Raw genomic sequence first — 17,116 nt, 5'->3', positions numbered from 1 at the left:
AATCTTGTGGGCTCCAACATTGCTATTTACCAAGTTTGAGTCCAGCCTAGGCTACATGAGAGTCTATCTCAAAAAATAAATACCTGCGCAGTGGTGGTGCACATCTTTAATCCCAGCACTCAAGAGGCAGAGACAGGCAGATCTCTGTGAATTTGAGGCTAGTCTGGTTTACAAAGCAAGTTCCAAGACAGGTTCCAAAGCCACACAGAGAATTCCTGTATTGAAAATACACACACACACACACACACACACACACACACACACGTACACACATACACACACATACACATATACATGCATACACATACATACATACATACATACCATCAAGGGGCTGGAGGATTAACAATGGCTCAGGGATTAAGAGCTTTTCCAGAGGACCTGAGTTAGTTTCAGTTCTTGTCCTAAGACGACACCAACTCCAGGGGCAGGCAACAACTCTGGCCCCCTTGGGCATCTGCACTCACAGGCATAGAAACACACACTTAAGAATATTTTATTTATTTATTTATTTGTTTTTTCCAGACAGGGTTTCTCTCTGTAGTCCTGGCCGTCCTGGCACTCACTCTGTAGACCAGGCTGGCCTCGAACTCATAGAGATCTGCTTGCCTCTGCCTCCCAAATTTTAAATATCTTTAAGGGTTTTGGAGATGACTCAGAAACTAAGGATACTGGCTGCTTTTCCAGAGGACCCTGGTACAATTCCCAGCATCCTCACAACAGTTAGCAGCCATCTGTAACGCCAACAATCCCTTTTTCAGGTCATACCTACACATGGAATGGAGGCATACACACAGACAAAACACTCAGAGAGATAAAAACAAACAATAAATCTTCGAGTTTTTTTTCCCCCAGATTTTTCCTGAGTAGCCCTGGCTGTCCTCCTAAAACTTGCTTGGCTATCATGCCTAGCTTAAAAATTCGTTTTATTTGTTTGTTTATTTATTTATTATTTTTGGAGACAGGGTTTCTCTGGGTAACAGTCCTGGCTGTCCTGGAACTCGCTCTGTAGACCAGGCTGGCCTCAAACTCAGAGATCCACATGACTGCCTCCTGACTGCTGGGCTTAAAGGTGTGCGCCATCATTACCTGTTTTTATTTATTTATTTAATTTGCATTGGCGTTTTGTCTCTATTTATGCCTATGTAAAAGTGTTGGGTCCACTGAAACTGGAGTTACAGATAGTTGTGAGCTGCCATGTGGGTGCTGGGAAAGGAACCTGGGTCCTCTGGAAGAACAGCCAACTTGTGCTCTTGACTGAGCTATCTTTCCAGCCAACTCCCCAAATTCTTTTTTTTTTAATATTTATTTATTTATTATGTATAGGGGGCTGGAGAGATGGCTCAGAGGTTAAGAGCATTGCCTGCTCTTCCAAAGGTCCTGAGTTCAATTCCCAGCAACCACATGGTGGCTCACAACCATCTGTAATGGGGTCTGGTGCCCCCTTCTGGCCTGCAGGCATAAACACAGAATATTGTATACATAATAAATAAATAAATAGTTTTTTAAAAAAACTATTTATTTATAGTTTACAGAATATTGTATACATAATAAATAAATAAATATTTTTTTTAAAAAACTATTTATTTATGTATACAATACCCTGTCTGTGTGTATGCCTGCTGGCCAGAAGAGGGCACCAGACCTCATTCCAGATGGTTGTGAGCCACCATGTGGTTGCTGGGAATTGAACTCAGGACCTTCGGAAGAGCAGGCAATGCTCTTAATCACTGAGCCATCTCTCCAGCCCACCCCCCCTCCCCAAATTCTTATGTTTATTTATTTTTGGAACCAGAAAATGGCAGATAAAATGGACCTATTTATATTTATCAGCTAGGTTAACTGTAATGGTTTAAGTAAAATGCTGCGGATCTCCGAGTGGCTGCAGCGGGCAGCAGGTCCCCAGCCAGCCAGTCCTAGGTAGGGATGGTGCAGTTCCCTGAGTGGCTGCAGCAGGCATAAATCCCAGGCAGGGAGCCGTGTGGTGGGTAAGAGACCTCGATGGGGCAGCCAGTTCCACGAGGAAAGACAGACAAATGGGCAGGCCATGAGACCATGCTGCAGGTCTCCAAAGGCAGTGGGCAAGAGGCACACGAGAGACTGAGACATGGATAGGCACGCCATTCAGAGTGAGGTTGGATATTTATTTAGTGGGTTATGGAGGGAAAGGGGGAGAAGAGTAGAGAGAGGCAGAGAGAGAGAGAGAGAGTAGAGAGAGAGAGAGAAACTGAAGGGGGAAGGGGAGAAGTGGGGAGAAAGGAGAGACAGAAGCTGCCTATTCGAGAGGGAGATGGAAAAGAAAGGACTCAGGCTGGAAGCTGAAGATCAGCTTGCCTCAGTGGAGGGGGGTGAGAGTGGGCATGGCTTGTCTCTTAAAGGGACAGAGCATACCATTACATTTACTAATTAATATTATAACTTTTTCTTCTTGAGAGAGGGTCTCACTATGTAGCCTGCAATGTATGTAGACTAGGCTGGTTCCAAACTCAGTGACCCCCTTGCCTCTGCCTCTCCTGGGGACTACTGAGATATATGCTCCCATGTCTAACGTATTTATTATTTTTGATGAAATATTTCAAGTGATTTATAATTTGTGTGGCAATTCAAAAAATTACATTTGAGGAAGTTTTCCTACTATAACACTAGGATCACACCTCACTCTCCTAACAATAATTCCTCAGTATCATCTCCTGTCCTGCCTGTCTTCAAATTCATCTATTTTCTCTACTATAATGGTCTGCTCTGTCCCTTTAAAAGACAAGCTATGCCCACCCCCTCCCCCTTCTGCTGAGGCAAGCTGATCTTCAGCTTCTGGATTGAATCCTTTCCTTTTTCTTTCTCCCTCTTGAAGAGGCAGCTTCTGTCTCTCCCTTCTCCCCACTTGTCCCCCTTGACCCTTTCTGTTTCTCTCTTTCTCTCTGTTCTTCTCCCCTTCTCCCCTTTCCCTCCATAACCCACTAAATAAATATCTAACCTCACTCTGCATGGCATGCCTATCCATGTCTCTGTCTCTCGCCTGCCGCATGACTCTCTGCCCTGGACCAGCCACCTTTGGAGACCTGCCGCATGGTCTCGTGGCATGCCCATCTGTCTGTCTCTCCTCGTGGCTGCCTTGTTGAGGTCTCTCACCAACCACATGGCTCCCTGCCTGGGACTTGTGGCCCACTGCAGCCACTTGGGGAACTGCACCATCCCTGCCTGGGAGTGGCTGCTCTTGGGACCCGCTGCCTGCGCCACTTTGGGGATCTGAGGCATGGTCCCATGGCCTGCTGCCCACTGCCTGCTACAGCCACTTGGGAATCTGCAATGCTCTTAACCATTGAGCCATCGGGCTGAAGAGATGGCTCAGAGGTTGGGAGCATTGCCTGCTCTTCCAGAGGTCCTGAGTTCAATTCCCAGCAACCACATGGTGGCTCACAACCATCTGGAATGAGGTCTGGTGCCCTCTTCTGGCCAGCAGGCATACACACAGACAGGCTATTGTATGCATAATAAATAAATAAATATTTTTTTAAAAAAAAACAAACACTGAGCCATCTCTCCAGCCCCTTTTTCTTTTTTTTTTTTTGAGACAGGGTTGTTTCTCTGTGTATCCCTGGCTATCCTGGAACCCACTGTGTAGACCAGGCTGGCCTCAGACTCACAGAGATCCACCTGTCTCTGCCTCTGCCAAATGCTGGGATTAAAAGTGTGCGCTGCCACCACCCGGCAGAGAATTTTGAAAAGTGTAGAGGCTGTAGGTCAGACTTGGAAGAGGTGGGGTGCAGGGACTTGTGCCACACAGAATGGCTTTTTTTAAAAAAATATTTATTTATTTATTTATTTATTTATTTATTATATATACAATATTCTGTCTTGTGTATGTCTGCAGGCCAGAAGAGGGCACCAGACCTCATTACAGATGGTTGTGAGCTATCATGTGGTTGCTGGGAATTGAACTCAGGACCTTTGGAAGAGCAGGCAATGCTCTTAACCACTGAGCCATCTCTCCAGCCCCCCACAGAATGGCTTTAAAGGGGAGCACGATTTGCCTGTTGACCAGTTGAATGCTGTCCCAGGTGGTGGTCTGGCGGGAGCCATCCAAGTTACTTCTCCATCAGTTTTATTTTATAGAGGAGGAAATTGGAGGCTCTGACTTGCTCAGTCACTCTGCTAAGTCCTGAGGGCAGTCGGGTGAGCATCAGAGGGGACTCTGTTTGACGGGAGATCCAGTAGCTAGGCATTGACTAGAAAGGAGAAGCCCGGCTGAGGCAGAGCCCAGTCCCCCACGTCTTGGGTGGGAGGAAGAGACAAAGCTGGTTGGAAGAGAAAATAATGAGTTTGTTCCCTTGCCGCTGCCCAGATGTCCCCGAGCTACTCTCTTGAGAGATGGTGTTTATGACAGGACAATGTCTGTAATTTGGCTCCCGGCATGTTTGGACAATTAGTTTGAGTCATCCTTCCCTGGTGTCTCATTCAGAGCAAGGACATTCTCCCATTCATTCTAAGGAGTCCTCCATGAGAGCCACAAAAAGGGACCCTGTGAACCTGGCGCTGTTGTCTCCCTCTCAGTGGTGGAAGTTGGTGGGAGAAAGAGGTGAGAACAAGGTGAGTGATCTGTCTGTCTGCCTGGTAGCTGAAGTCAGCTGGGGAGGGGAGGATGTTGGGGTATGATCTCTCCTCAGAAGGGTGCTGCCTTGAAGAGGCTTGACACACACAGTCAATAGAGGAGCTTGAATAAGAATGGCCCCCCACTGGGCAGCGAACCCCAAACTGGGCAGTTTGAAGGCAGCCTGGTCTACAGAGCTAGTTCCAGGACAGCCAAAGCTATGCAGAGGAAACCGATAGTGGTGCACACTTTCATCCCAGCACTTGGGAAGCAGAGGCGGCAGGCGGCTCTCAGTGAGTTCAAGGCCAGCCTGGTCTACGTAGTGAGTTCTAGGCTGTGACACGCAGAGAAACCCTGACCAGAAAACAAAACAAAAACAACAAAAAGCAAACAAACAAACAAACAAACAGAATGGTCCATTAGCTTATGTGTTCGAATGCTTAGGTGAACGGTTTGCAATGATTATAAGGATTACCAGGTGTGGCCTTGCTGGAGGAAGTGTGTCATTGGGGATGGGTTTTGAGGTTTCAGAAGCCCATGCCAGGTCCAGTCTGTGTCTGTGTGTCTGTGTGTCTGTCTACCTATGGACCAGGCTGTAGTTCCCCAGTGCCCACCTACACGCTGCCGTGCTCTCTACCATGCTGATAACAGACTGAAACCTCTGAAACTGTAAGCAAACTCCCAGCTGATGCTTTCTTTTATAAGTTGTTTTGGTGATGGTGTCTCTTCACAGCCATGAACAGTGACTTAGATAGTCAGGGTTCAGAAGAACTGTGACCCAGAGGGTCTGTCTCAAAAAATACAGGAGACAGAGACCTAGGGAAGGAAGCAGTAGAAACAAGGACCCTCAAGCTGAGTGAGGGTGGGACATAGGAGAAAAAGGGACCCTTCTGCGTCCAGACAGCACCTACAGGGAAGACTCTATGGGGGCTGGTGGGCTGGTCCGGAGAGAGGAAGGTAGGGAGCTGGGGATGACTCCCAGAGCTCTGTCTAGGGAGGCTGGGAACCGAGGTAGGACTTGTGGTAGGTGTCTGTGTGTAGCTCTGCTTGCTGCTGGGAGGGGAAAGTCTGAAGAGGAGGCTAAGAACAGGGGGAAGTTTCACTCACTGACAGCTGGCAAGGGACACCTCCACGGAGGAGTGATCCTGACCAGTGATGTTTAGAAGGCTTTGAAAGAAGTATTTCAGTGGGAGAGAGAGGGGGTGAGAGGAGAATGGGAGAGAAGAATGATTCATAATTTACATGTGTGAAATTGTCAGAGAATAACGCAACAAACTAAACAAAGGGGCTGGAGAGATGGCTCACAGTCAAGAGCACTATCTGCTTTTGCAGAGGACAGGGGTTCAGTTCCCAGCACCCATATGACAACTCACAACCTTTCTGTAACTGGAATTCCTGGGGATTTGATGCCTTCTGGCCTCTGCAGGCACCAGGCAAACACATAGAGCATTTAGATATATGTGTGCAAAATACTCATCTACATAAAATAAAGTCTTTAAAGAGAAAAGGGAGAGTTAAAAGTTATTGAAGACAGGTTTCTAAGTACAGGGAACTGAGAAGAGTCTCTTGGAACCAGAGTTTGGGGACCAGGAAGCCTAAGGCACACTGGGGTCTCAACAGGAATAGGCCCAGGGATATCAGCGGTTGAATGGAGCTACCAGAAAAGCCACGGAGAAACAGCCAGCTGAATATAAGATAAAGCCATGAAAACCTGGACAGCTTGGGCCACATGTTCACCTCCAGGCTGCTCAGGAAGACAGAGGCTGAGAATTCCATCTTCCAATCCTCTCTAAAACATCTACTTGCGGGGGGGGGGAGGGGGGGGCTGGAGAGATGGCTCAGAGGTTAAGAGCATTGCTTGCTCTTCCAAAGGTCCTGAGTTCAATTCCCATGGTGGCTCACAACCATCTGTAATGAGGTCTGGTGCCCTCTTCTGGCCTGCAGGCATATACACAGACAGAATATTGTATATATAATAAATAAATAAATAAATCTTAAAAAAAAAAATAAAAAAAAACAACAACCAGGGAGCTGGAGAGATGGCTCAGTGGTTAAGAGCACTGGCTGGCACACAAACATCTGTAATGAGATCTGGCGCCCTCTTCTGGCATACGGGCATACATGGAGGCAGAATGTTGTATACATAATAAATAAATCTTAAAAAAAAAAAAAAAAACCAAAACCAGCCTTGGTGACAAGAGATCGCATCTCAAACAAAAACAAAAACCTCACAGGGAGGATTTCACACTATAGCCCAGGCTGGTCTGAAGCTATCAATTCTCCTGTCTCAGCCTCCCAAGTGCTAGGATTACAGGTGTCACCATACTAGACTTGGTTACAATGTTAACTAGAGTCCAGGAAGGTCTCTAGAGGCAGGGACATGTTGAGAAACAAGGAGACCAGCCTGGCCTCCAGGGACCACGAAGCAGAGGGACTAAGGTCTTCTGACTGTGACAGGGGATTTCGTGTTCCTATCACATATGGCACACATTCAACAAGCATACAGAAAAATAAATATTGGGGATTGGACCCCCGGAACTGGCATTACAGGTGGTCGTGAGCCACGATGTGGATGCTGGGAACCGAACACAGGGCCTATACAATAGCAGTACGCACTCTTAACCACTGAACCATCTCTCCAGCCCATTTCATTTTTATTACACGTACTGATTTATGTCAGAAGATAACTTGTGGTAGTTGGTTCTATCGTTTTATCATGTGGGTCCTGGGGATGAAACTCCGGTCCTCAGGTTTGTAGCAAGAGCCTTTACCCACCGAGTCATCTAACAGCTCCTTTTGTGGCCACTTTTCTTTTGGGGCAGAATCTGTTTTTTTTTTTTTTTTGATTTTTTTCGAGATGGGGTTTCTCTGTAGCTTTTGGATGCTGTCCTGGAACTAGCTCTTGTAGAGCTGGCTGGCCTTGAAATCACAGAAATCCGCCTGCTTCTGCCTCCCCGAGTGCTGGGATTAAAGGCGTGCGCCACCAGTACCCAGGGGATTTGTTTGTTGTTGTTGTTTTTTTTAGCATCATCTTGCTGAGTAACTTTGGCTGGCCATGAATTTTTTATTTCTTTATTTATTATGTATACAATATTCTGTCTGTGTGTATGTCTGCAGGCCAGAAGAGGGCACCAGACCTCACTACAGATGGCTGTGAGCCACCATGTGGTTGCCGGGAATTGAACTCAGGACCTTTGGAAGAACAGGCAGTGCTCTTAACCACTGAGCCATCTCTCCAGCCCCCAGCTGGCCATGAATTTATGCGTCCCTTTGTTTCTGCATCCTGGATTCTGTAACTACAAGCCTACATCATCACGTCCAATACCTGCACTGCTCAAAGTGTATTGTTTATCCATTTGTGGGACATGGGAAGTGTGCTCAGTGGTAGAGCTCCTGACTAGTGTGTCAGGACCTCGGGTTCAGTCTTCAGGACACAAATAAATAGATAAAATTTAAATCAGTGAATTTCAGGGGAGTGAAGATGTGGCTCAGTGGCAGAGAGCCAATCTATTTAATGCGAGGCCCTGGCTTTGGTCCATACCACTGCAAAATAAATAAAGTATGTTCTAGTATATGTAAATTATACCATACTAAATTTGATTTTTTTTTTTTTTTTGGTTTTTTGAGACAGGGTTTCTCTGTGGTTTTGGAGACTGTCCTGGAACTAGCACTTGTAGACCAGGCTGGTTTCGAACTCACAGAGATCCGCCTGCCTCTGCCTCCCAAGTGCTGGGATTAAAGACGTGCACCACCACCGCCCGGCTAAATTTGATTTTTTTAACTTAGGAAAATTGTAATTTTTATTTATTTATTTTTTGAGATAGGATTTCTCTGTATTTTTTTTAAGATTTATTTATTTATTATGTATATAACATTCTGCCTCCATGTCTGCCTCCACATGCCAGAAGAGAGCACCAGATCTCATTATAGATGGTTGTGAGCCACCATGTGGTTGTTGGGAATTGAACTCAGGACCTCTGGAAGAACAGCCAGTGCTTTTAACTACTGAGCCTCTCTCCAACCCCCTTCTTTGTAATTTTGGAGCTTGTCCTGGAACTAACTCTTGCAGACCAGGCTGGTCTTGAACTCACAGAGATCTGCCTGCCTCTGCCTCCCAAATGCTGGGATTAAAGGCGTGTACCACCACTGCCCTGCATAATTTTTATTTTTATACTTATACCTAAATTTGATTTTAACAAGTGGAGAGCTTGAAGGATGGTGGTGGCACACGCCTTTAATCCCAGCACTCAGGAGGCAGAGGCAGGTGGATCTCTGTGAGTTTGAGGCCAGCCTGTTCTACAGAGTTCCAGGATAGCCAGGGCTACACAGAGAAACCCTGCCTCGAAACAAATAAACAAACAAACAAAATAAGAAGTGGAGAGTTAGGCACAGCAATGACCACCTACAAGTCCAGACAGAATTCAGGAGGAGGCAGGAAGATGATAGCAAGTTCCAGGCAGCATGATCTACATTAGGAGCCACAAGCTAGGCAGGTCTACATAGCAAGACCCTGTCTCAAAAAAGCAGACAAATTTCTAAAAGAATGTTCGTGCTGAGGAGAGTTGATGAAGTGCATGCCAGTCAGAGTTTGGTATGATCCCCAGAACCCATAGTTTAAAAAAAAAACCAAACCAACAAAAACAACAAACCAGGGAGGGGCTGGAGAGATGGTTCGGCACACTGAGTGCTCTTCCAGAGGACCTGTTTAATTTCTGGTACCCACATCAGGTGGCTCACCACTCCTTAGGCTCTCAAACACGCATGTACACATGCCCCCATAGTTAGTTAAAAAAATAAATTTTTAAACAACAAAGCTGGATCTGGAGGCAGGCACTTGCACCTCCAGTGCTGGGGAGACTAAGACAGGTGATCCCTGGGGCTCTCTGGCTGGCTCGCCTAGCCTAGGTGGTAAGTGCCAGCATGCCAGCCCGACTACCAGAGTCTGAGTCCTAGAACCTACATGGTAGGAGAACTCTGAATCCCTTCCGCTGTTCTTTGCCCCCTACATGCTTGCCCTGTGGCATTCTTGTACCCACACACATACTAAATTAAGTCACACACATACTTACACACATGCCCTTGTCTGTTGGATTGTTCTTGAGGAAAGACTCTTGAGATTGACTTTTGGCCTCTACATTTACATATATGCACACAGGTACACATGCACAGGTACACACACACACACAGGTACACGTGCACAGGTACACACACACACACAGGTACACATGCACAGGTACGCACACACACAGGTACACATGCACAGGTACACACACACAGGTACACATGCACAGGTACGCACACGCACAGGTGCACACACACAGGTACACATGCACAGGTACACACAGGTACACATGCACAGGTACACACGCACAGGTACACATGCACAGGTACACACATACAGGTACACATGCACAGGTACACACACAGGTACACATGCACAGGTACGGACACACACAGGTACACATGCACAGGTACGCACACGCACAGGTGCACACGCACAGGTACACACGCACAGGTACACACGCACAGGTACACATACATAGGTACACATGCACAGGTACACACGCACAGGTACACATGCACAGGTACACACACAGGTACACACGCACAGGTACACACAGGTACACACACACAGGTACATACACACAGGTACACATGCACAGATACACACATACACACAGGTACACATGCACAGGTACATACACACAGGTACACATGAACAGGTACACACACAGGTACACACGCACAGGTACACACACACAGGTACACATGCACAGGTACGCACACACAGGTACACACACAGGTACACATGCACAGGTACGTACACACACACACACAATATGCTAAGTCAAAAATTCTTTCATTCCCCTATTTGTCTTCCCTTTTGAGAAGCTGAGCTCTCTGCCTTGCCTGGACTGTTGCATAAACTGGACACAAAGAACCCGCAGAGAGAGGACTGCTGAACTTGCCTAAAGGTGAGATGGTCTTTCGGGATTCCTGATTCATGAAAGAGTCTGCGAGACATTCTGCAGGACACAGCAGATAATGACTGACTGTCTTTAAAATTTCCTGCTTCATGAAAAAGTCTGCTGGATACTATGGGCCTGTAGGCTGAAGATGGATGCCCCAACGGTACAAAAGAACTTTGAGTGACTGTCCAGACAGCAAGATGTCTCTGTCATTTCTAGAGTTTTGGACTTCATGTTTGCTTAGGTAATATTATATCCTTCTGGAGTCTTTGATGGAGTTGAAGAATGGTTAGTTATAGTTTTCCTTAGTTATGATAAAAGATAAAGTAGATATAAATATTGCAACTGTAATTCTTACTTGATAACTGTTTTGTTATATGTAATTTTAGTATGTTAAAGTTAAAGCTTTTTTTTAATTTATTTATTATGTATACAATATTCTGTCCACATGTATCCCTACAGACCAGAAGAGGGCACCAGACCTCATTACAGATGGTTGTGAGCCACCATGTGGTTGCTGGGAATAGAACTCAGGACCTCTGGAAGAGCAGCCAGTGCTCTTTACCTCTGAGCCATTTCTCTAGCCCCAAAGCTTTTCTTTTTTGTTTAAACAGAAAAAGGGGAAATGATGGAGGTGGGTCTTCTTTCTATGTGTTGCTTTCATTGGCTAATTAATAAAGAAACTGCTTGGCCTTTAATAGGACAGAAAATTAGGTAGGCGGAGTAGACAGACAGAATGCTGAGAGAAAGAAGCCGAGTCAGGGAGTCGCCATGATTCTCCCACTCCAGACAGGTTAAGATCTTCCCTGGTAAGCCACCTTGTGGGCTACACAGATTATTAGAAATGGGTTAGATCAATATGTAAGAGCTAGCCAATAAGAGGCTGGAACTAATGGGCCAAACAGTGTTTAAATGAATACAGTTTCCATATAATTATTTCAGGTAAAGCTAGCGGGTGGCGGGAAGCCGCCGCTGCTAACACAACAGAGACGCCTCGAACCTTTCAACAATTTCAATGAAACATGCCAGAAGACCCTCTTCTGGACAGTGCACTAGGTCTCATCAACCCTGCCAATTCTGTCCCTCTGTTACTCCTTCCTCAGGTGGAAACCTGGGAGTCACCCCTGACTCTAGGTCCACCAACTGTTAATCATCTCTCTTTTTTTTTTTTCTTTTTAGTTTTTCAAGACAGGGTTTTGTTGTGTGTGTAGAGCAGACTGGCCTTGAACTCACACAGAACCACCAGCCTAATTATCTCCTTTCAATTCTACTTTCAAGTAGCCAGGTTCTAGGCCTGTGGGCCTGGCACAGCTCCTAGCACCCGCCTCTATGGGTGTGTGTCCATGGTTTTAAGATCTTTGCTTTCCAATTTCCCATCCTCTTTAGAGATTCAGTCTGTCAGGCTCCAGAATCAGGGCCTGGAATTTTCCAGCCTGAGGTCATTAGACCTGCTCCTTTTCGAATCCTTTCTCCTCTTTCCTGCTAGCCTGTGACTACCACCACCTCTGTCCTAAGTGCCTTTGTCTTCCAGGACACAAACTCTTTTTGCCTTTGGTGATGGCCTGCTGAGCTGCCCAACCTGGGGTCTTTCCAGCACAGGTCCTCCCTAGAGTCAGACTGGAACAGCTGAGTGGCTCCTGAAAATTGTCGCTTCCCATGCAGACACAGAGTGGGCATGCCCAGGGCTCTCTCCCTGCTGCTCCACTCCTGGATGACTGTTGAGTGCATGCTGCAGCCATGCTAAATCTTAGGCTGGGTGTGGTGGTACAGGCCTATAATCTTAGCGCTTAGAAAACTGAGGCAAGGGGATTGCTGCGAGTTTGAGGTCAGCCTGGGCTATCGAAACCCTGTCTCAGAAAACTAAAAAAATAAAATAATTTTGGGGGGGGGTTATTCAAGACAGGGTTTCTCTGTGTAGCTTTGGAGCCTGTCCTGGAACTTACTCTGCAGTCCAGGCTAGCCTCAAACTCACAAAAATTCCCCTGCCTCCCAAGTGCTGGGATTAAAGGCGTGCGCCACCACTGCCCACCTAAAAGAAAAAAAAAAACTAAAGATTCATTTTTCATGTGCATTGTTGTTTTGCTTGTATGTCTGTCTGTATGAGGGTGTCAGATCCCCTGCAACTGGAGTTATAGACAGTTGTGAACTGCCATGTGGATACCGGGAAATGAACCTGGGTCCTTGAGAAGAGGATATGGTGCTCTTACCCGCTGAGCCATCTCTCCAGCCCTAAAATAAAATTAAAAAAAAAATTAAAAACCTGCATTTGAGCCGGGCGGTGGTGGCGCATGCCTTTAATCCCAACACTAGGGAGGCAGAGGCAGGTGGATCTCTGTGAGTTCGAGGCCAGACTGGTCTACAGAGCAAGTTCCAGGACAGGCACCAAAAACTACAGAGAAACCCTGTCTCGAAAATCAAAACACAAACAAAAACAAACCCCAAAAACCCTGCATTTGAGGGATGGCTCAGTGGTTAAGAATACTAGCTAGTCTTCCAGAGATCTCGAGTTCAATTCCCAGCACCCACATGGTGGCTCACAATCATCTGTAATGAGATCTGGTGCCCTCTTCTGTCACTCACTCAGGCATACATAAAATAAATAAATATTTACAAAAATTTACATTTGAGGCTGGACAGTGGTGACACATGCCTTTAACCCCAGCACTTGGGAGGCAGAGGCAGGAGATCTGTGAGTTCGAGGCCAACCTGGTTTACAGAGTGAGTTCCAGGACAGCCAAGGCTACAGAGAAACCCTGTATCTTTGGTTTTCAAAAAAATAAAAACAAAAACTGCATTTAAATAAAAAAAAAACCAGGAGTTCACACAGAGTCTAAGATTGAGAATACTGTCACAGCTACCTCCCGACTTCTAGCCTCCACCCAACCCTAAGCAGTATCTGAGGGAAACAGTGAGCACACGTGGCCAACCACATCTTATCTAAAAGGGCCAGCTCTGGGTTGGATTCCTGGATTGCACCATTAGAAGGGTGACCTAATTACCTGCATTTACCGTTTTGCAAACCAAAACTATTTGCATGTATTTCCTTACGAACCCCAAGTGCTGTCCTTAAGCCCTAGGCTTAAACCCATTCTGACTAGATACTCAAGGCCCCATCATCCATCTGTTGCCAACTCCTCCGTCCTCTCTCCGGCTACACTGGCAGAGATGAGGTTGCCACAAAACACAACTTCAGCACACTGGTGTGGGGGCTCCTGTCTCTGTAACTCTGAGCGTGCTGGGTTCTTGCCTGGAATCTCTTCAGCCCCTATCTGCCTATGAACCCTTGCTCATCCCCTGGGCCCCAGCTCAGGCCTTCTCTGACCTCATAAACACTGTAGTCCACTCCCACTGCAGACCATCTGGAAGACGTGACTTCCCTCTATTGCTGTCAGGTGTTATCTATGTAGTTCCCTCTGCCAGCCCAGGATTCACTGAAATTATCTGCTCAACTTTCTCAGCTCTGTCCTGTCGGTAACTATAAGATGATGAACAGAGAGTTCAGAAAGGTCTGGGGTAGCACAGAGGAGCCTAGTAGGCTTCTCATGAGTCACCCCCAGGCTGGAAAGTCACCAACCCACAGTGTTAACTCCAAGGGGACTTCCAACATGAAACCACCCAACCAACTGTCAATGGTAACTGCTGTGCACAAGGCTATACTAGGGGCTAAGAAGGGAGGCTGGGACTAGCTTCCAAGAAACTCTTTAGCTGATGACTCTTAACGCCCCCCCAGAACTTCCCCCCTTCCTACCCACCTACCCACCTTAACTCCCTAGAGGAAGTCGCTGCTGCCCTGATGTGGCCACGGTCCTACTGAGGCTCACTGGGTTCTTAAAGCACCTGCTAGGATCGCAGGCTGGAGAAGGGGGTCTAATTCTCTCCACCTCACAGTTTGGCCAACTAAAGCTATTTGCATCTAATTGCTTATGAACCTTCAGGGCTGTGTCTTCCTGCGAAAATGTGTGAAAAGCACAAGTTCAGGGCCACTGCAACAGCGAAGACTCTGGACAGCCCAAGGCATGGGAAAGTCCCCCGACTCCCACGGTTCCTCTTGAGACGGGCCTCCAGCATCTAGCACAACACTTGCGTTTTAGGAAGGAACTTGCTGGCTCATCTCCCTACCCCCACTAGCTAGGTCGCGGACAGTCATATAACCTTTGATGGGAAAACACCGTTCCTCGCACCCTCATAAGCAATAGGCAACTTGCTCCTTTCAACCCTTGGGAGGGTACAGTATTTTGGAGAAGCTGAAGGTTCCAGTTTTGGTGTTCTAACCAGTCACAGCCAGTAAATGGCTGGGCTGGAGGAGGCAACTGACACCAACTGGAAGGCACCCTTCTCCTCGCCCGCCTTCTCTCTACCTCATGCCAGCTTGGTCTACCCGATCACTGGCAAGCTCTTCCTCACTGGCTGGGTTACCTCCAGAAAGGCATTTAACCTCTCCAAACGCGCCCCAAGGTCAGCAGCTTTGCTTTGAGGGCTGAAAACAGTTCCCAAAGGAGGCGTAAAGGAAAAGCAAGCCCGCCCGTGGGCACCCGCGTAGTCCGTTCTTCCAGCCCATGTCTGTCTACTAGCCCAGAGGAAAGGTCGCAACCCCAGCCCCGGGGACCGACGAAAGCAATCGTAGGGCAAAAACCGAAACCGCCACACTCTTCTGCCTCTCCCGCTCTGTTCCGGGAACCAGCGAGCCAGACTTCGCGGAAGCGCGCTCCGCGGCAGGCGCCTGGGCCCAGGACCTCCCCGACCGCAGCCCGCAGCCTGAGCCGGGAGGTGCGGGGGCCGGCGCGGTCGGGCCCGAGCAGCAGCACGGCGCGCGCTTCCGCCCCGCTCGGCTCCGGCGGCGGCCAAGGCGGCCCCACAATCCCCTTCTGGCTCCGGGGACGGGCGGGGCGGGGCGGGGCGGGGCGGGCCGAGAGGGCGGAAATAATTTTCTGTTTCGCCCTCTCTGCCCTAGTCCCTTTGCGGCGGGACGTGCAAGGCGGGCGGAGATGCTGGAGGCGGGAGTGGGACGCGCCGCCTGCTCTAGCGCGCTTCGCCGGCGGGTGTAGAGAGAGGAAGGGCAGGGATTGAGCGCCTACTGTGTGTATCTGGTCTTCACGAAGGTATTCTCGGTTCACGCCTCAGGGTAACGCCCCACTTATGGAGGGACCCGCTGAGTCCAAGAGTTGAAAGCTGTGCGCCCAGAATATGCGTGACACTTCAAATCAGTGATAAGTCATACTACGGAGAGCACTATGAACTTGAACCACTTGTTGGTCTTGTTGGTCGAGACCTGCTCCTGCTTGCTTTTTGTGGATATGCACAAAGTGGACGCTCAGGAAAAGGTTGGAAGTTGGAGAACAAGTCTGACAGCTCCGCGAACCCAGCCCAGCCTGCAGAGGGTTCCCCAGGACCCTTACAATAGAGCGTGTGGGGGCGAGGCGGGCAGCTCAGCTCCCCACAGGCTGGAGTCACGGTAGCCGAGCCCTAACGAGAAGACAAGACTCTCTTCAAACCTTGGCTCTTGCTTTCGAGGCTATGCGCCTCTGAGCAAATTATTTAGCCTGTCGCAGTCACTCCATCCGTAAAACGGAGGACGTTTCCACCCACTTTACATTAAATAAGTTGGGGAGAATTAAACCAAACTATACCTAAAACGCTAAATGTGCGTCAAACGTTCATCCTGAAAGCTTTGGGGACATGTTGGACACGAGCTTAACTCAAGACAGGCATTCTGTTCCCTGTCCTCGAGTTACCAATTCCTGGGTAAAGGAACCAAGGGGTCGCAAAGTGACCCTTGTGCGGCGAAACCCATAACCGTGAGCACTTGACAGTAAGGGTTCCAGAGATAAATACTCCGATATTTTGGAACTGTTGCAAAGGTAGGGCAGACATTTTCGCGGTTTTCCTGCAGTTCTATTCTTAGTAGACGTAGCTGGCTAGAAACTTCAAGTAAGGTTTCTCCTCTGAGTCTTAACTTTTCGCATGAGCGAAGTTCACAATCTGAGTAAAAACAGGCGAGATCTCGGCCCTCGACGTGTGCAGATTCAGAAGCCACAAAATGGACTACCTCAGACTCACTTCTCTAGACAGTCTCTTCGACCAGGCAGCATTCGGGGTTCCCAGGGTCCAAAGAGCGGCTTTGGGGGTTGCAGTCCAGAACTCAGCTACACAGACCTCCCCAAACTCCCGCCTCGCCAGGATTAAGGGAGTAAATCCCTGACGCCACAGACCAGGTCAAGGACAAGTTCTCCCCCGCCCTGCTCCCCCCTCCTGGGCGGGGATTCACCCCCCCCCTTCCGGGATGAAAGGTACTAAAGAGACGCGGAGGGGGGAGCTGCGGGCCCTGGCCCCTTGATGTTCCGGTTGAACAGGTGCTAGTGAAAAGGAGGCGGACCCGGCGGAAGAGTCGGCCAGGGGGGCAGTGCGGTGAAGGGGGAGCGGCCCCCTCCACCCTCAATCCCCCAGCCCGCCTCCTCCTCCTCTCCGATCCTTCTGCCCCTCCCCCCCAGGAAGCGTCCCCGGCCTAGAGGTCTTTGAAGTGTGGATGAAGCCCCCAGGGCTGCCGTCTCCCCTCGGCCAC

Source organism: Microtus oregoni, unplaced genomic scaffold, assembly GCF_018167655.1.
Source record: "Microtus oregoni isolate MIOR12 unplaced genomic scaffold, Mior012 000015F_ref0000493, whole genome shotgun sequence".
NCBI lineage: Eukaryota > Metazoa > Chordata > Mammalia > Rodentia > Cricetidae > Microtus > Microtus oregoni.
This window is presented reverse-complemented; position numbering follows the sequence as displayed.